At 42.5% G+C, this 20,281-nt stretch overlaps 1 protein-coding gene across 5 annotated transcripts in view; it reads right to left on the minus strand.

Annotated features, from left to right (window-relative positions):
- CNGA3 (cyclic nucleotide gated channel subunit alpha 3) overlaps nucleotides 1-15,016 on the minus strand; it is a 46,750-nt gene extending 31,734 nt beyond the window's left edge. Inside the window, exon 1 of one of the 5 annotated variants that reach the window (XM_072742916.1) lies at nucleotides 14,596-15,016. The gene's annotated coding sequence lies outside the window, so the exon portion shown is untranslated. Of the gene's footprint in view, nucleotides 1-13,897; nucleotides 14,515-14,595 lie in introns of those variants that run through there. The other 4 variants (XM_072742915.1, XM_072742914.1, XM_072742917.1 and 1 more) reach the window with 4 other exon arrangements.
- Nucleotides 15,017-20,281: the final 5,265 nt, after the last annotated feature.

Raw genomic sequence — 20,281 nt, forward strand, 5'->3', positions numbered from 1 at the left:
CGACCTAAGCTGAAGGTAGACACTTAACCACAGAGCCACCCAGTTGCCCCTTTCCAATGCTTTTTTGTTGAGCACTTACTGTATGTGAGACAATATGCAAAGAGCTAGGGTTTTACAGAGAAGGATATACATCTCTGACCTCAAGGAGCTTACAATCCAGTGGAATCTAGAGCAAGTCTTAAAAAAGTTTTGGGACTCTGCAGGAAATCTATTAAATTATTCTTTTTGTACATTTCCAGGAAAATTGCATCAGAGAAAGTTCATTGCTCCAGCCTGTGTCCCTTCCCTCAGCCATCCCCAGGTGTACAAACCCTGGCTTCAGATGCTATTGAATGGAAGCAGCACTTCTGGGGTCCTTATTGAGGGCTACTATATGCCAAAAACAGGATAGGTGCTCATGTAATACTGCTCCTTTAACTCACAAATAGCCTCCCCCTTCCTTCCCTTTTACAAGTGGAGAAGCAGGTACATAATTTCCATAATGTTCCTTATAGCCTGAGCCAGGATTGACAAAGTTCTCTCTGACTCCTGAACCTGATAGTGTAAAGTTAATGGGTGACAAAGAACTGGCATTGCCTTTTGGCCTGGGCAAGAGAGGTCTCTGCTTGGGATCCCAGGCTTTAAAGGACTCTACTCTGAGTTTCTTCTAGCCATAAGGCCAAGGGGACTTGCCCATCCACAATCTTGCCCCCTGCTGTAGTCTATGCTCTGGATGCCCAAGACTCCCACATTTTGTGCTCAGGAGACTCTGAGCTGATTCTAGGGCCTGTGGGCCTCTTATCTCGTCTGTTCGCCTGAGACAGGCATCAGTGTGCACTCCCCTAGAGCTCCAAGTGGCCAAGGAACAGCTGTTTGGAGGGAAGGGATGTGGACCTCAGAGATGCGGGCAGCATGTCCACAGGCATGTGTGAAAGACCCCTTGTGACATGGGGTGGACTCACAGCTGGGCAGAGAAGGAGGCAGACCATGGCTGGGAGACCAGAGATCAAATCTCCCCCTGCCACTATGTTCTGAGGCTGAACTCGAAGGGGCTTGAGAGATTGTTATTTGAATCTGGCCTTCTAGTCATTGTGAAAGTGATTTGTCAAGATAGGAGGATAGGGCATGTTTGAATAGACAGTGTACTAGTTTGGTCTCTGTCACAGTCATCTCTGGCTCTCTAACCTCATATCCTTCCTGCCCTTCTATCAGTCCAGCTGTTGCTATGGAAACCAGTTGCAGGTGGGGTGAGCCAGCAGCACCTTGCCTCAGCTACACCATGGATTGTTCACCTTTCCTGGGGCTTCCCTGCTTCCCCCAGAGAACATATGCTAGGATGCTTGTGCCATTCTGATACATGTACAAACCTAGAAGTGCTAAAGAGGTAACTCCCCTTTGGGCAACTTTTGACTACCAGAACTCAGGAACCGGCAGTAAATATTCCCATCTTCCTCAGGAAGAAAATTCAGTGGTACTCTACATGGCTGTTTGGAGATGTCCTTGAAGGATCAAGCCAGTTGCTCAGAGTGGTTGATCAGTTGATAAAGTACACTTGGGGTGGCTTTCCCTTCCTGCCTTATTGTCTCTTTTAAGACGCTCACTTTTCTTCCTTGGAATCACTCCTCAATCACTCCCTGGCATGTCCTTGTCCAAGGTTCTAGGTTTTTTGTTTGTTTGTTTTGGTGGGAGGTAATTACTTTAGCTAAGAGAATATTTTTTAGATATTTAGACAAATGGTACAATGGTATGTGGGTTATGTGTACTCCTGACTTGGGCCCCTAACAGGTAGGACAAGGCAAAATGTGTGTGATTAAAGAGAAATGTTAAAGATAAGTCATAAGATCTTTTTTCCCTCAATTGTTGATAAACCTCATAATCGTTGTCTTTTTTAAAAAATTACCTTTAAAAATCAGGATTCAAACTAGGTCCACATATTCTGATTGGCTGACTGGCATTTTTAAATCTAAAGTGTTTTTTTTTTTTAAGATTGATTTATTTTAGGGAGAGAAAGTGCTTGTGCATGGAGGGGCAGGGGGGAAGGGGCAGAGGGAGAGAATCTTCAAGAGGACCACCCTCTAACTCTGAGCAGGAGCCCAGTGGTGGTGGTGGTGGGGCCTTGATCTCACAACCCAAGAGATCATGACCTGAGCCAAAACCAAAACCAAGAGGCAGATGCTTAATCAGCTAAGTGACCCAGGTACCCCTAATCAAAAGTTTTGATGCATTTCTCTTCTTTCTCTTTATAGAAGAAACAATTGTACTCCAGAGTTTCCTACAGTATGGGTTTTTGCCAAATTCCAAATTGATGATGTTTTTTGTAAATTGGTATTTGTACTCAGAGGTTTGGTCTAGCGTGGGTTCAAAAAAAAAAGTTTTTTTTTTTTGGCAAGAACATTTCGCAGCCATTGATAATCATTGCCTGGACCTACCATTTCATTACAAGTTGTAAATTGGTGATGTTCTATCATTTCTTCTCTACCACTTAGCTGCTATATTCTTAAAGAAAATTTTATTATTTGGCTCTTCAGTGGTACATTGGCTCTTCAGTTCATACAGGAAAGGTAGGATAAAACATTTTTTTCCTCTTATTTACCAGTTTTTAAGTCCTGACAGCCTCGGTGATTCCCCAACTGCCCTATGAATTTTCACATTTCCTGGCCCAGACAAACTCTGGGAGAACTCACAAATGAGATCGTGAAATTACAGTCAATGATCCTGAGGCGGCTGTTGAAAATGCTGTTGAAAATGAAACTTGCCATCCAGGCAGGCCCCCTGGAGTGTAAGGCACTTGCATATCTATTACTCATTAATCCTCAAGAGCCCCAAGAGGTAATAGTGATGCGGATTTTGCAGGCTTGGGTCTGTCTGACCCTGAAGTCCATGGTTTGTTTTGATTATCACACCCACTGCAGGAGATTAGAAATGCAGGAGATTAGATTATAATTTTAATTTTCAAGTACAGGAAGAAGATATATCCTGCCAACTACCAGGGTGACCTTGAAGTGGATCCTAGGCGTGAGTCTAAGAGTGGTTTATGAGCATCTTTCAAATGAATGTGAATTTTCTAGAGCTCAACTGGGGAACTAACAGCACATCATTTCAGACAATTCCCATTTTCCTTACAGTATTACTAAATCCAGCATGCTTTCTCCCCCCTGCCTCCACCCTCAAACACACTTGGCATCGTGCTTGGCCCTGAAAATTACGAAGGTGAGGAAGATAGGTCTCTGTCTTTGAAATCACAAAACTGTGTGAGGGAAACAGGAATGGAAATGGGGGTGGGGAGAGTGTGGGGGTGTAGGGTGCAGAGGTGCTGAAATAGAGGTAGGGGCTGGTGGGGAGCAAAGTGGAAGGGGAAGACACTAATTCTGCCTCAGAGGCCACGGAGGTCTGAGGAGGCTTCTCAGGTGATCACAATATTTATTTGACATTATTCAACATTTACCATGTGTTAGCCATTGTGCTATGCACCTTAAAGGATTTCATTGTGATTTTTGTCCTCTAGTGCATATCTTTAACTTTCTCCATTGATCTTGGCTTGGACACCAGTAGGCCAGGAATCTAACACAGCTCACCTGCACTCCAGTTATTCTCATACTTTTCTCATTTCTTTATTAACTCCAAAAGATTTGAAGGCAAGAACTATTTCCTTTTACTTAAAAAATATTTTATCCTCTTAAACACCAGGGTATATACACATGGTGGGTAATAAAAAGGGGGTGGCATAAATGGAGGAGGAATAGGTGAGTAATTGCAATGATGATACTAATGATAACAACAGTATATTTACTATTTACTCTCTGCCTGGTATTGTTCCAATAACTTTAAATGTGTATTAACTCATTTGATTCTCACAATGCTCCATGAATGAGTCACACTGAACATTTCTATCTTACTTAAAAATGGATGGAACTTTATAAGGAAGAGAGCAAGTAAGCAACAAAGGAAGTCAAACATGTAAATCTCTTTCTTCTAAACTAAAATGTGCTTCCGGAAAAAAATCTTCGTCCCTTCCTATGATGACTAGTTCTTCATACTAAAAAAATATTGTTTATATTCTGTCCTTTTCTCTTCATACTAAAAAAATATTGTCCATGCTCTGTCCTTTTGTCTTTAAGACAAGACTTAAACATGAAAAACCAGTCCTGGCTCAGTTTGTGTCATTTGAAACATTATCATTTTCCAATCCCTAAATGTAGCTGAGACAATAAAGGGGTGCCAAGAGCCCAAAATGCATAGTCTTCTGACCCACTGCAGGACTTTCTGATTATCACTGTTTTAGGTTATGACTCCTATATGGCCAGCAGCTAGCTGTCAGGTCCTATTAGTGAGGCACCATCCATTTTCTCTCTGCGTTTCATCCATTTCAGTTCTCTACAACTCAACTTTCTCAGCATCATTCTGGGCAAAAGCACAGCAAATTCTTAGTAAATGTGAGGTTGGACAGCCTTGCTTTGTCAAATTAAACTCCAAAGAGAAGTCAATAACTCCCACATGGTCTACATGCCTTGGAACTTTTTTTAAAAGTACATTTCAAATTGTCTTTCCCTTCTTTCCCTATCCAATCTGGAAACTGCAGGATGAAAGGAAACCATCCAATGCTAAGCCACTTACTTAATCACTCTGAGACCTGTGAATCAGCCCACAGAACAAATACAAGGAACAGAACACACATTACTATAGGCAAGGACGAGGGCTGTGTGTTTTCAAGCAGTCCTAGGCTTATGTAGGGGGAAACTCTAGTAAAATATCTTTTGTTTGAGGCAAATGGTATTGGAAAGACAATGTAGGTGGCCAAGGGCATTGTACTGAGTGAAAGGAAAGCTGGATTCTCTTCTTGGCTCAGCCTCCAATTTGGGCAAGTGATCCAGCATTTTGGTTTGTTCATCTAATGATGGACATGGACTTACTGCAAGTGAAAACTTCCACAGAAACCCAATGAATAAAACATTTACTTGTATTATTTTATTTAAATGTATTTGAAAACATTTACAAAGACAATTAGTGGGTATTTACCTCCTCCTCAAAAGTGGAAATACTAATCCAAAAGGATATGTGCACCTCTATGTTCATTATAGCATTATTTACAATGGCGAAGATACAAAAGCAACCTAAGTGACCATCAATAGATACTCAGCCATAAAGAAAGACATCTTGCCATTTGTGACAACATGGTATAATGCTAACTGAAATAAGACAGAGAGAGACAAATGCCCTATGATTTTACTTATATATGGAATCAAAAACAAACAAATTTAAAAAAGAAAGAAACTCATAAATACAGAGAAGAACTGATGGTTGTTGTAGGGAAAAAATGGGTAAAGGGGAGTAGGAGACACAGGCTTCCAGTTATGGAATGAATAAGTCATGGAGAGCAAAGGTAAACCATAGGGAATATAGTCAAGGGTGTACTATAATAGTGTAGTATGGTGACAGATGGTATTATACTTGTGGTGAGCATAGCACAGGATATACAGTTGTCAAGTTACTATGTTGTACACCTGACAAATGGTATTACACTTGTGGTAAGCATAGCATAGGATATAAAGTTGTCAAATCACTATGTTCTATACCTGAAACTAACGTAACATTGTGTATAAACTATACTACAATTTAAAAAAAGACAATCAGTGGGACACCAAAATTAATTTTGATCATGGTATCCAGTATACTAAAGTTTAGGAAAATACATTTAAAAATCTTAACACGTGCACAGAACTCCTTAGGGAACTCTGTGGAATAGAGCTGAAAACCAAGCCTCAGTTGATTATTAATGATCCTTCCATTCCAAAAGTTCCATGATGAAATATAACTGTAAAGCGTAAATATTGTGCCTATAGTCCTCTCCTGGTTTGTGTGTGAATGTGATCCTACTGGAAGAATTAAAATATTCCAGAGCTTCAAAAACAGAACGGAAAAACTATATAATGTTAAAATTCACTGGACATTGTACAATATAAATAAAAACAACTTGAATCCCAGAACTTACATGAGAGGACACTTTGAAAATTACATTACGATGCATAGAGCCTCAACGAAATACTACAATCAAAATCTACCCATATATAAAAAGGGCTTTACATCATGATCAAATGATATGTATCCTAAGAAGGCAAACTTGATTTAACATCCAAAATCAATGTAATGCACCATATTAATTAAATGGCAAAAGCCATATGATGAATGCAACAGACATGAGAAAACTGTATGACAAAATCCAACATGCTTTCATGATAAGAACAACCAACAAAATAAGAAGTTCGTTAAACTGATAAAGGGCATCTATGACAAAACCATAGCTAACTTCATACTTAATGGTGAAAGACTGAATGCTTTCCCCTAAGATCAAGAACAAGACAAAGATATTCACTCTTATCAACTCCATGCAACATTATACTGCTAGCCAGGGCAATTAGACAAGAAAAACAAAAAAAGCATCTTTTTCTTGGAAGAGAAAAAATAAACTATATTGCAGATGACATGATATGGGATATAGGAAATCCTAAGGAATTCACTAAAAAAAAATATTAAAACTAATAAATGAGTTTAATGGTATGGCAGGATACAAGATCAGCATACAGAAATCAATTGTATTTCTATACACTGGCAGTGAATAATTAGAAAATGAAACTAAGAGAACAATCTCATTTTTTAAAAAAGATTTTATTTATTTATTCATCACACACACACACACACACACACACACACACACACACAGAGGCAGAGACACAGGCAGAGGGAGAAGCAGGCTCCATGCAGGGAGCCTGATGTGGGACTCGATCCCAGAACCCTGGGATTATGCCCTGGGACGAAGGCAGGTGCTAAACTGCTGAGCCACCACAATCCCACTTTTAATAGCACTAAACACCTAGGAAATTTAACCAAGGAAACTGAAGATTTGTACACTGAAAACTATAAGACATTGTTGAAAGAAACTGAAGGTATAAATAAATGGAGAGATATTTCCTGTTCACAGATTGGAAGGATTGATATTATTAATATGGCAATACTTCCCCAAATTATCTACAGATTCAACACAACCTTATCAAAGTCCCTGCTGGAATTTTTGTAGAAATTGACAAGACGATCCTAAATTTACATAGAAATTCAAGGGACCCCAGATAGCCAAAACAATCTTGAAATCTTGAAAAACAAGAACAAAGTTGGAAAGCTCACACATTCTGATTTCAAAATCGTATTACAAAGTAACAGTAATCAAGATGGTGTGGTACTGGCATAAGGATAGGTATACAGATTAATGGAATAGAATTCAGAGTCCAGAAATAAACTCCCACTTTTACAATCAATTGATTTTTGACAAGGATAATTTAATAATTTAATGGAGATAATTTAATGGAGAAGGAACAGCCTTCTCAACAAATATTACTAGGGAAATTGAATATCCACATGCAAAAGAATATACATCACACACAAACATGAACTCAAAATGGATCATAAGGGCTCAAACTATAGGATTTCTAGAAGAAAACACAGTAATAAATGTTTAAGGCCTTCAGTTAGGCAATGGTTTCTTAGATATGATACCAAAAACATAAATGAAAAGAGAAAAAAATAGATGATACTTCATCAAAATGAAAAGCCTCTGCATCAAACAATACCATTAGGAAAGTAAAAAAGGGGCAGCCCTGGTGGCTCAGCGGTTTAGCGCCACCTTCAGCCAAGGCCTGATCCTGGAGACCGGGGATCGAGTCCCACGTCAGGCTCCCTGCATGGGGCCTGCTTCTCCCTCTGCCTGTGTCTTGGCCTCTCTTTCTGTGTGTGTCTCTCATGAATAAATAAATAAAATATTTTTAAAAAAAAAGGAAAGTAAAAAAGGCAACCCACAGAATAGGAGAAAATATTTCTAAATCATATATTGGTAAGGGTCTTACATCTAGAATATATAAAGAACACTTACAACTCAATAAAAAAAAGACAACCCGATTAGTGGGCAGAGGATTTGAGTAGACATGACTCTGAAGAAGATATACAAAGAGCCAACTAACACATGAATATAAACATATTTAGTCATGGGGAAATGCAAATCAAAGTCATGGTGAGATTCTACTGCCCACCAATTACAAAGGCTATAAAAAAATGCAGATAATAACAACTGTTGGAAAGGATATGGAGAAAACTGGAAACCTCACACACTACTGGTAGGAATGTAAATGATGCCACCATGTTGGAAAACAGTTGGGAAGTTCCTCAAAATGCTAAACATAGTTGCCATATGATCCAGTAATTTTGGTCTTGAGTATATTCCTAAGAGAAATGAAATACACAACAACTTGTACATGAATATTCATATCGGCATTATTTGTAATAGCCAAAAAGTGGAAACAACCTAATTGTCCATCAGCTGATAACTGGATAAACAAAATGTGGTGTATCTACATATTGAAATGTTATTTGGCAATGAAAATGAATAAAATAATAAATGAATAAAATGAATAAAAATGAATAAAATATTGGCATACGCTACAACATGATGAACCTTGAAAACATGCTAAGTGGATGAAGCAAGACACAAAGAGCCACATGCTGTATGATTCCATTAATACAAAATGTCTGGAATAGGCAAATTCATTGAGAGAGAAAATAGATTAGTGGTTGCTGGGGGAAGGGGTTCAGATGGGGGGGTGACCAGAAAAAAGAATGACTCCTAATAGCTACAGGATTTCTTTTGGGAGTACCGAAAAGTTTTACAATTATGTTGTGGTGATGATTGCACAACTGTGAATATTACTAAAAGTGCTGAAATGTATACTTTAAATGGATGACTTTTATGGCATCTGAATTATATCTAAAGAAGTCATATTAAATCTAATATAAAAACTTCTTTTAAAATGCAAAACTAAAAAAAAAAATAAAAAATAAAATGCAAAACTAACAGTATCTGCTACAAGAAACTCACATTATATAAGGGTTAAAAGGAGAGAAATGCCAAATACCACATTAGAAATAATGATATTGATCATGCTTTTGAGAGCTTACACTATGCCAGCCACTGTTCTTTTTTTATTTATAATAAATTTATTTTTTATTGGTGTTCAATTTACCAACATACAGAATAACACCCAGTGCTCATCCCGTCAAGTGCCCCCCTCAGGGCCCATCACCCATTCACCCCCACCCCCCGCCCTCCTCCCCTTCCACCACCCCTAGTTCATTTCCCAGAGTTAGGAGTCTTTCATGTTCTGTCTCCCTTTCTGATATTTCCCACACATTTCTTCTCCCTTCCCTTATATTCCCTTTCACTATTATTTATATTCCCCAAATGAATGAGAACATACAATGTTTGTCCTTCTCCGATTGACTTATTTCACTCAGCATAATACCCTCCAGTTCCATCCACGTTGAAGCAAATGGTGGGTATTTGTCATTTCTAATGGCTAATATTCCATTGTATACATAAACCACATCTTCTTTATCCATTCATCTTTCGATGGACACCGAGGCTCCTTCCACAGTTTGGCTATTGTGGACATTGCTGCTATAAACATCGGGGTGCAGGTGTCCTGGTGTTTCATTGCATCTGTATCTTTGGGGCAAATCCCCAACAGTGCAATTGCTGGGTCGTAGGGCGCCAGCCACTGTTCTATAGCTTTGCATAAATCAGAACTCTTTTAACCCTTATAAGAACTCTATGAGGAGAACTCTTATTATCTCTATTTTATAGTTGAGCAAACCAAGGCACATGTTTCACACAGGTAGCACTATAGCAGGCAATCTAGAGCTTACAAAGTCAATCCTCTGCCTCGCAAGAAACAAGGTCAATTTTGGGGACCAGTAGGTAACAAAGCTGCTTCTATCTGCCCAATAAATATCCAGAAGAGCAGCTCAGTTCTTAGACCATGAGGTTGTGTCTAGTTGTGGTCAGGTTGAGCTTCTAGGTGATGAGGGAAAATGGAGGTCAGAATGTGTGTTCTTCCTTTTCTGTGGAGTGGAGGATAGGCAAATCCAGGAATATTCCCACACCAAGATAGAAAGGAGTCCAAGTTAGGGTTGTTGTGTCTGGTTTCCCAAGGAACCACCGAATGGCTGTGGGGTAGAGTTCTCTCTCTCTTCTGAACTCTGTGCCTTTTTATAACACAAGCAAAAGGAAGTATGAATACGCCAGCTGCAGATTTTCAATTCCTGTCTGAGAAAAAATTAACATTGTTCCCAAGAACAGGAAGAAATTTGATGTGAAAGAGAATGCATTGAAATTGTAACAAGGTTATCAATTATATTACTCAACCACCAGACAGAGGCGTGTCCCATGCCTAGAAAGTGTCTTGGTTTTATGCAGAGATGACTTGGAATTAATGTGACAGTGGTTTCCTCTGCTCTATGTGTATGCAATTTCTAAGTGACTGCTTTGCAAGAAGATTCAGCTGCTCAGGTTGAGACTCCAAGAGGATGAAATTGCTTTCCAGATGTTGCTAGAGCTGGAGAACCCACATCTCTGTAGCCAGCCCTATAGATACTCTCCTCAGAGTTCCATCTCTCCCCCCAACACACACACACACACACACAGGACCAACATGGTCAGGCAAAGAACCTCCCTTTCTTCCCCAAGGACTTGTTTCTTTTTTTTTTCCAAGGACTTGTTTCATTAGCCTAGCTGCAGGTACAAAGGTAGAGTGTTCTTTTTTGAAAATTAATTTTGGGGATATGATTATAAAGTATGGTGTCATTATGAAAAGTAATAAGATGTTCATATCTAACTTTGAGCACTTGGTGTGTCAGGTGCTGTGCTCAGAAATTCACTCCAATTACTTCACTCCTCCCAACAACCCACTGAAGCAGGTATTATAGCTATTACTTCCAATTTACACATGAAGAAACTGAGACTCAGAATGGTTGAATAACTTGTTCAAAGTCACCCAGTGGCAGAACTAGGGAGTAAAAGCCTGTTTGAGTTTAACCCCTACACTGCATTGTTATAATGCAAGAGGTAATGTGTGAAGTCCTGCAAAGGAGGACAAACAAAGTGCTTTGAGTACTAGATGAAGTCCAGGGTGCAATGTGTGAGATGCAGCATAGGCAGTGAAGAGCATCACTAGTACAAAACTATCCAGAATGGTACCACCCCAACTACTCTCAAATATGCTCTTCCTCCCTGGAGCCCTGTCTGGGTTAACACTATGAACACCGAAGCCAACTGATCACCCCGAATAAGCCTCTAGTCCTCCTTCTCCCTCAATTCCCCAGATCCAAAATCCCTAAGTCCTCTCAATTACACTGCCAACTGTCTGTTCCCTCTGTCCTCTTCCATCATTCATTCACTAATTCAGAAATGGAGTGAGAATGGGGGTCCTGGCCTCCCTCCCCAGGATTGTTGAAATAGTTGCCTCACCTCTGTAATGCTTCCAAGGCTTGGCACTTCAGAGGTGCTCAGTGAGTATGGAATGAATGAATGAATGAATCTTCTGCACCAGTAGCAGGGTCTTTCTAAAAGGTGGTTTGAATCATGTCACTCAGAAACTTTCAGAGGTTCCCCATTTTCTCCAGCATGCAGTCTTAGACTGACATTCAAGGCTTTTCATAACCCTGATTATGTCAGCCTAAAAGGGAAGCTCCATTCAAACCAAATTACTCATGCTTTCCTTAAGTGTGTTGTGAATTTTCTTGTCCCTCTTATTGACTCACTAAATTTCACCTTGGACTTCCTGTATTTCTCAGTCTCCCTTCCAGGCCAGGTGAGGGCTGAATAACAGGTCCTGGCCAGTAGACTCCTCCCATGATGTAGGGTCCCCCAGTTCCTCCTAACCTCAGATGTTGCATAAACAATGGATGGGCTAGCCCCTGCGAAGTTCCAAGTCTATACATTACCACAGTAGGATCTCCTGGCTGCTTCACACATCTTTGGTCTCACTAGTCTCTGTCTAGAGGTTTTTCCTCTTTCTCACCAGTTGAAATTCCTATCATCCTTCACATTTTAACTCCATATGACTGCCCTTGGGAGTTAGTCACTCCCACCTCTCTCTACCGTCAGGGCACTATCATTACCTCTATTTCAGCCCAGAGCAGAGCCCAGTTGGCAGGGACTGTAAAGGCTTTTCTATCACCAACACCATGAGATCCGGAGAGCATGGCCTGTGTTTGTTTAATTAATTCTATCTCCCACTGGACTTAGCTTTGTGATTTGTACTCAAGAGTAGTTAGTGTGCACCTAATATTAATTAGGTCAGAGGGAAAACCATTTACCCCTTGGCCTCAGTGTACACAATTGGAGATGGAAAATAAAGGTTTGACCATCTGAACCAGGAGGGCACAGTGGTTGGCAGGGATCAGAAAAGAGTTCAGGTGAACTAGCCTCTAGGCAGGGAGTGTGTGTGTGTGTGTGTGTGTGCGCGCGCGCGTGTGTGTTTGTGTGTGAGTGCTGTTCACAGAGCCTGGTCATTGCCATCCCTCCCCCATGCCCCCAGAAAACCCTAAGTCCATGCACAATCTGGGGAAGCTAGCAAAGAGCCTCTGCAGCTTCCAAGTGTTTACCTCCTGGGGACCATGGGGATTGGAGATTGGTCGCCATGGCAACCCCATTATTAACCAGACGCAGCAATCCCTGGTGGATAGTGAATGAGGATAGAAAAGGCATAAAAATGGGTACATCAAAGACAAGGGGCACACGCAATCCTGGACAAAGTCCCAGCTAAAGCGACTGAGATCTTGCTCTGACCAGTCAGTTACCCACAGAGCAGCCATTCACCTGGCCTGGCATCCTGCGCCAGCAAGGACCCCATTTAGGGCTGAACGGAGACTGAAGAGGAAAGGTGCCTGTGCTTGGGCATTCACGTGAAGGAAGGGCAGTTTGTGTCTTCCCCACCACTATCCCTACCAAATGAGCTCCCACCAGCTTAGTGAAATCCCAGCTGGGTTCCCTGGGCTGGCAGAATTTTCAAGAATCCAAGACTTTGGCACACAAGACCTGGCACAGAGAGCAACAGCGATTGTAGTCACCTTCCCTCTCATGGCCCAAATTTTCACCACCCCTTCCAATGATTTCTCACTAAGGGAGTAAGTGACATCGTGCCCAGATGATGATATTGTTACTGAGTTTTATGAACGAAAGTGTGTGTGTGTGTGTGTGTGTGTGTGTGTGTGTGTGTGTGTGTTGTGTGCTTGCAACCACGCAGGAGGCAGCTGAGAGGGGGGTGGGGAGGAGTGCGGGCAGGGCGGTGCTAGGGCAAGGTCCGTAGAAAAAGTTACGAATCTGGACAGCCTAGTCCAGGAGAGAGCCCGAACCCAGGTGGGAGCACCCCTGCTCAGTGGTTTGGAGTACCAAGGACCATGCTGACCCCAGTTAGCCCTTCTGGAAGATTTGGTGAGGAGCGTTCACCGTTGGCCCCGGTTTCCAGGAGAGAGGTTGCAGAGCTCTCACTGGGGTTCTGAGCAAGCAAATTGCCTGTTGGAGGCAACCGACCCATGGAGAGAGAGGCCCAGGGGCCAGCTTCAGGTCCTTTCTGCTCTTCCCTCCCCTTCATCCTAGGGCACATTTCTCCTCTAGCTGGAGACACCCGCTTTAGAAAAAGTTTAAAATCTCTGAAACAGCATAAAGTAGGGCAGTTGTGAATTGAGGGGTTACAAAGGGGAGAAAAATGAAACAACCTCCCATCTCCCCAGTCACCCGGCCCCAGCTCCTGTCCAGGATTGCCAGGACAACCAAAGAGCCCCCTAGGGAATTGGACTGAGGATGGGAGCTGAGCTACGGAGAAAAGCCCTAGGACCAGGACAGAGAGCCCGTATGATTATCCGGTTAGGGGATTGCAAGGGATCAGAGGGCCCGCTGCCCTTCTTCTCAATACCTAAGCACTAAGCCCCAAGGCCCAGCGTGGCCAAGACCGCAGATTATGATTTTTATCATTAAAAAAGAAGAAGAAAGAAGAGAAACTGTGAATGCCCACTTCTCTAAATAATTTGAACTCTTTACCTTCTCCTCAGCCCAGCTGTCTCTGGATCCCCCGGCCGAGTAGGGTCCAGCGGAGGCGGTCCCTTGTCCTTGGCCCGCCGATCTCCCTAGCTCCCGCTCCTTCCAAGCCACGGATACAACTTCCCCACGCGCGGCGTGGACTCGGGGAGACTCTGCTAGTCCCCAAACTGAAGCCGCAGAAACGAGGCAGCCAAAGAGCCTCTTCCAGGACGGGCGGCCGTGGAGGTATGGGGCCCGGCCTCTGGGTTGCAGGATGTCTTAGGGAGGCGTTCCCGGGAGTGGGGTCAGGCCCAGACCCCCTACCTGTCCCAGCGAGAGCCAGCCGAATTCCTTTCGCCTCCTGCCCCGACGGCTCAGCCCGGCTCGGCTCCGCCCAGCGCGGGTGCCGGACGTGAGTGTAAGGGATGCGGTGACTTAGGCACAGGGGACGGCTTTGTCCTGTGATCCCGGCTGGAGGGGTGTGTGTGCGCGGGGGTGGGAGCGGACGCCGGAGCCGGCCCTTGCTTTCTCGCCCAGACGCGGCCCGTGCGGTTTCAGCACCGGGGGCCGCGGACAGCGCCACGCCCGCTCCAGGGAGTGCTTCGCGCCCCGCGGCCCCGCGCGGGCTTCAGTCCACGTCCCGGCTGGATGGCACCGGCGACCCGGTACCCGTCCCAGCGCCCCAGGCACTCCCAGCCCTAGAGCCCCGCAATCCTTACCCGCCAAAGTTGGAGTTCTCCGCGACGCGCCTCTATCTGGCAAATCGTCTCCTCGCTTCCTCGGGTTCTGGGCAACAGCTCTGGTCTCACTCCCTCCCTAACGTTCTGGCCCTAGGACACTGCTCTGCGGACAGCGGAAGGAGTCTGTTGCCTCCCTCTCCCTCCCTCCCTCCCTCTGTCTCTCTCTCTCTTTCTCTCTCTCTCTCTCTCTGGGAAAGTCAGGTGAGGCTCTGGAGTCTCAAAGGCGGTCCCAGGAGAGGCAGAAGCCGCCCATTCGTATCAGCATCCCTTCCAAGGGGAGCGAGCCAGGAGCAAGAAAACAGGAAGGTCTGCCTAACCGGGAGCCGCCACCCTGGACTCTTAACTGGGATGTTTTTACCAGTAATTCAATCCATACTGGATGAGGACACAACGGAGACCTGGCAGTCTGAAGTTTATTTATTTATTTTTATACTTTTTCAGTCTGAAGTTTAAAGGTGGGACTATATATCCCTTTTAACTCGTTTGCAAACTTAGAGAGGGTTTCAGAAACAAATCTCTCCTAAGGATATTGCATAGTCTTGCAGAAATTTGTTTCCTTCTACCACAGCAGACACCACCAGATTCCCTGATCTAATCATTAAACCCACCAATCCAGCCAAAGGAACTTAAACTCTTTGGAGAAATTTCCTTAACAAAGCCTCCACATTTCTCCAGACTCACTTTCCTCACCGAAAGCATGTATCTAAGGACACACTTCTCCATCAAGGAAGGAAACCTAAACTCGCCTCCTCCTCACTCTGGTTCTGGATTGCAGGAGCAGCTCCCAGGAGAAATCCAGCCTTCTTGTCTGGGACAAGGTCTGGAAGCCCCTTGGGTTCCAGGTACCCATGGCTGACACCCTTATGGGAAGAAACTACAGGAACAGATGCCACAGCAGCCTGAAAATGAGAGGACTTGGAGCTCATGGGATTTCTTGAACATACCTATTAAATTGTCTATTCATGGAGCTGATGGTCTTTAGAAGGCTTAAATTCTTGAGTTCATGCAACACTTGGAGGGATCAAGTGTATATTATTCACTGGAGAAATAAATAATTAGAACACACACACACACACACACACACACACACACACACACACAACCTTAAAGGGAAGCAAAGTAAGCAAAATGCAGAAAAATTTTCCCCAAAGAAAAGTCAGGCTTAATTGTTCAGATTCAAGAGATGTTGATAGTGGGAATCATTCAGATTTAAGGGATTCTGGCAGTGGGAAAGAAAATAAATGGAAGTGCTGAGTCAACAAAACAAACTGGAGGAGAGGAGAGTTCTTGTTTTATTATTTGGGCTTCTGGAAGAAAACTGAAATGAATTTAACACAAGAGGAAACATAATTCATGAGACTATGCCTCATCAAGGCCTTTAGCATCCTTAATCCAGAGACTCTTCAGTTACCTTGTGCAACTTTTTTGCAGCCCTCGTTGTCAGGAAATACTTTATTTTCTCTAATCCCAGTAATTTACACTACAAGTTAAAGCTGTTTCCTGTAGGAAAGGAAGGGAAGATTGGAAGCAGATGGTTATCATTTGTTGTCCAGAAACATTTCAGAGTTTCAAAAGAATCTTAAATACTGATTTGGAGAAAATAGTAGTTACCATGAGACATTTTTAATGCATAATCTTGAAAGTGAAAAATTCCTTTGGATTTTGTTTTTGAAATGCAGACCATTCTTAAAATCTGAGGTGGGAAACAACATTTAAGAAATTAACTTACAAAATGAAGTGGAGAAGTACACTGAATCTGGCAAAATGAGGTAGAGCATCCATTGCAGATCCGGCACATAATTAGCCTTTGGAAATGATGTGTGTGACAAAAATTATTACTGAAGAACTTTCATACCTGAAAGGTACAGATAAGCTGAGACTGGAAATGAGCAGAAAGAGCCAGGGCAGGGGGAACATACTAGTGAATTTGCCTGCAAAAGGCACCCAGTAGCAAGATTCTGGGCTGTCAGGAAAGAGGGTCCAGATTTGGCCAGACTCACTGAGTAGGGTGGCCTTTGGGGATCTGTCCTATTGTTCACGTTTCATCTGAGGTAAACCAGGTGTGTATGGAACAGCATGGAAGGGACAGCAATCCTTTAAGATACAGGATATAATCAGCACCAAGCAATCCCAGAGGAGTTAGTGGGGTATCTTAAGAGGTCCACAGCACGAGTCAAGAGACCCAGAATTAGATCCTCAAAACCTAAAGCCTTGAGCTAGAATAGGGAGACTTCAGTGAGGAGGGAGCTATGGAGAAGGCACCCTAATTCCACCTGGGCAGGTGATATCGGAATAGGGGAGGTTCAGGTGAATCCTGGGTTGATTCAGCCTCAGTCAGTACTCACTAAGGAAATGAAGAGGGGTCTGTGTGGGAAAGGGGGGCATCCAGGAATCAGGGGCTGAGGAAGAGTGGACTCAGGGAACCTGGTGAGACCAGTTCTACCTACCTATGATTTCATTGCCAGAGAAATGAAAGGATAAATACTAGCTGTGCCCAGAGGGATTGAATTCAAGCATGAACATGAACAAGTGTGGCTTAGGGGACTCCCCAATAAGATGTAGATTTAATATTTTTAAATTTTAGAAAAAGTGTAATTATGGTCTATATAGTCTGGGATTTGCTACCCCCAATATTAAGATTCAGTGATGTTGCTTCTAGCTATAATTCAGTTTTACTGTGTGTAAATATACAATTTGTTAATTATTCTAGGCGTATATTATACATTTTGATTTTAAAAACTGGAGAGAGAAACTAAATTTTTCCTATTTGTCCAGTCCAAACAAATTTCAGATGTACTAGGGACCTGATATTTACAGATTAGGGTTCAGAGGCACATAAACTGTGCCCATAGGTGAGTAATAAGGCAGTCACTTCTGCTGGGGGCCATCTGGTGTCCAGTGTGTTAAAGAGCACACAATCTGATAAGGAGATAAGCCAGACTAGCAGATGATAAGTAGAAATGCAAACAGATAAGCCCAGATATCAGTAAGGGGGAGAGTGCGGGCTTGCTCTGGAAGATGGTTTAGATCCTTGGCAAATGATAAGGCAATTTGTAGGAATGGCTTTGGGGAAATTAAATATTTATTCAGAGGCAGGTGAGGCTCACATGAGAAGCGGTGATGCATCAATTTCCCCAGCAGGAATTCTCTCAGTCAGTGTAAAGTTATCAGGGGGAAAAGGCCCCGCAAGGTGGGAGAAGCAGTTATTTTCAGTTTTTAAAATGGCTCACTTTGCCTGCTTCTCAGGCAATGAAGATGATAGTATATTTCCCTCACCTTCCTGGAAGTTGGCAAAATAGAAGGAAAATAAAATTGAATTAATGAGATTTGAAGAATTGTAAATTCTATCCAAATATCATTAAGAGGGAAACGTGGGCGGCTCAGTCAGTTAAGTGTCTGCCTTCGGCTCAGGTCATGATCCTGGGGTCCCGGGATCAAGCCCCGGTGAGCAGGGAGCCCACTTCTGCCTCTTCCTCTGTCCCTCCCCCTGCTCCTTCTCTCTCTTGCTCTCAAATAAATAAAATCTTAAAAAAAAAAAATCATTAAGAGCCTAAGGAGGAAAAAAAAAAAAAAAAGAGCCTAAGGAGGACTTTCGTGGGATCTAACCTAACTTGTCCCCTGAAGATGTCTCTTCGGGTCATCCTTGCAGGCAGTAGAGTCTGTTGCTTCTCTCTGGGAAAGTCAGGTGAGGCTCTGGAGCCTCAAAGGTGGTCCCAGAAGATGCAGAAGCCACTGGTTTTGACCAACTTCATCTTTTTACTTTTAAAGTTTGATCCCTTTTACTTGGTTGTTGCTGCTGTTTTAAAGTAATCTCTCTGGCCAATATGGGGCTTGAACTCACCACCCCAAGATCAAGAGTCTCATACTCCACCCACCAAGACAGCCAGGTGAAACTATGATCTCCTTTAAAATGCAGGTAACTCCAAAAGCATGCAACTGCGAGATGCATTTGACGACCCTGGAGAACAGTAAGGGTATGATGGCATGGATGCCACCCCAGGGACAGGTAGAACTGACAAGCGCAAAGGTCCAGGTGACAGACACTGGACACCGAGGGCAAACTTGGTCCCTATCACAACTAAGCTTGGTTCTGGCCCAGGAAAATTGCTTGAGCTTTCCTCTAAGTCTAATGCCCTTATTTCCCACATACTAAAGAAGGACAATCACCTTTTCTAATGGTTAGAGCTGGCAAATGTGTACTGGATGCAAGGTTATTTCAGCGAATTAGAACATGAATGTCATCAGAGGTGCTCATTAGTAGAAGGGACATCCCTGGAGTTCAGTACTGCTTAGGTCAACATTTTCATCAAGGCCTTAGGTAAACAGATGGAGTCTTCTGTATATTTGAATATGGATAGGATGTATAGCTAACATGCATTCAGGAAATATGGCAAATGAGGAGTGTAAATCAGAATCCAAAAAAAATCTTCAGAGCTTTTTAAAAAATTTTAAAATTTAAATCCAATTAATTAACATATTATTGTTATCAGAGATAGAGGTCAGTGACTCATCCGTCTTATATAATACCCAGTGCTCATTATATTACATGTCCTCCTCAATGTCCATCATCCAGTTACCCCATCACCGCACCCTATCCCTCCCTTCCAGCGACCCTCAGTTTGTTTCCCATGATTAAGAGTCTCTTATAGTTTATCTCCTTTTCTGATTTCATCTTGCTTTTTTTTTCTCTTCCCCTATGATCCTGTTTTGTTTCTTAAATTCCACATATGAGATTGCATAACTGTCTCTCTGATTGATTTGTTTTGCTTAGCATAATACCCTCTAGTTCCATCCACATGATTGCAAGTGGTAAGATTTCATTTTTTTAATGGCTGAGTAGTATTCATACATATATCACATCTTCATATATATATATTCATATATATGTATTCATGAAAAAAATATATCTCACCTCTTCTTTATCCATTCACTTGGCAATGGACATCTGGGCTCTTTCCATAGTTTGGCTATTATGGACAATGTTGCAAAAAACATTGGGATGCAGGTGCCCCTTCAGATCACTATATCTGTATCTTTGGGGTAAATACCCAGTAGTGCAATTGCTGGGTCATAGGGTAGCTCTATTTTCAACTTTTTGAGGAACCTCCATACTTTTTTCCAGAGTGGCTGCACCAGCTTGCATTCCCACCAACAGTATATGAGGTTTCCCCTTTCTCTGCATCCTCACCAACATCTGTCATTTCCTGACTTGTTAATTTTAGCCATTCTGACTGGTGTGAGGTGCTATCTCATTGTGGTTTTGATTTGTACTTCCCTGATGTGGAGTGACATGGAGCATTTTTTTCATGTGTCTGTTGGTCATTTGTATGTCTTCTTTGGAGAAATGTCTGTTCATGTCTCCTGCCCATTTCTTGATTGGATTACTTCTTCTTGGTGTTGAGTTTGATAAGTTCCTTATAGATTTTGGATACTAGCCCTTTATCTAATATGCTATTTGCAAATGTCTCCTCCTATTCTGTCAGCTGTGTTGATTTTCCCTTTGCTGTGCAAAAGCTTTTTATCTTGACAAAGTCCCAGTTCATTTTCCCCTTTGTTTCCCTTGCCTTTGGATATGTGTCTGGTAAGAAGTTGCTGCAGCAATCTTCAGAGCTTTTAATGATGAATTTAATATACAGACCAAGAAAAAATGTAACAGGAACAAATG

Source organism: Vulpes vulpes, chromosome 16 (genome assembly GCF_048418805.1).
Source record: "Vulpes vulpes isolate BD-2025 chromosome 16, VulVul3, whole genome shotgun sequence".
In the NCBI taxonomy this organism is placed as follows: Eukaryota; Metazoa; Chordata; class Mammalia; order Carnivora; family Canidae; genus Vulpes; species Vulpes vulpes.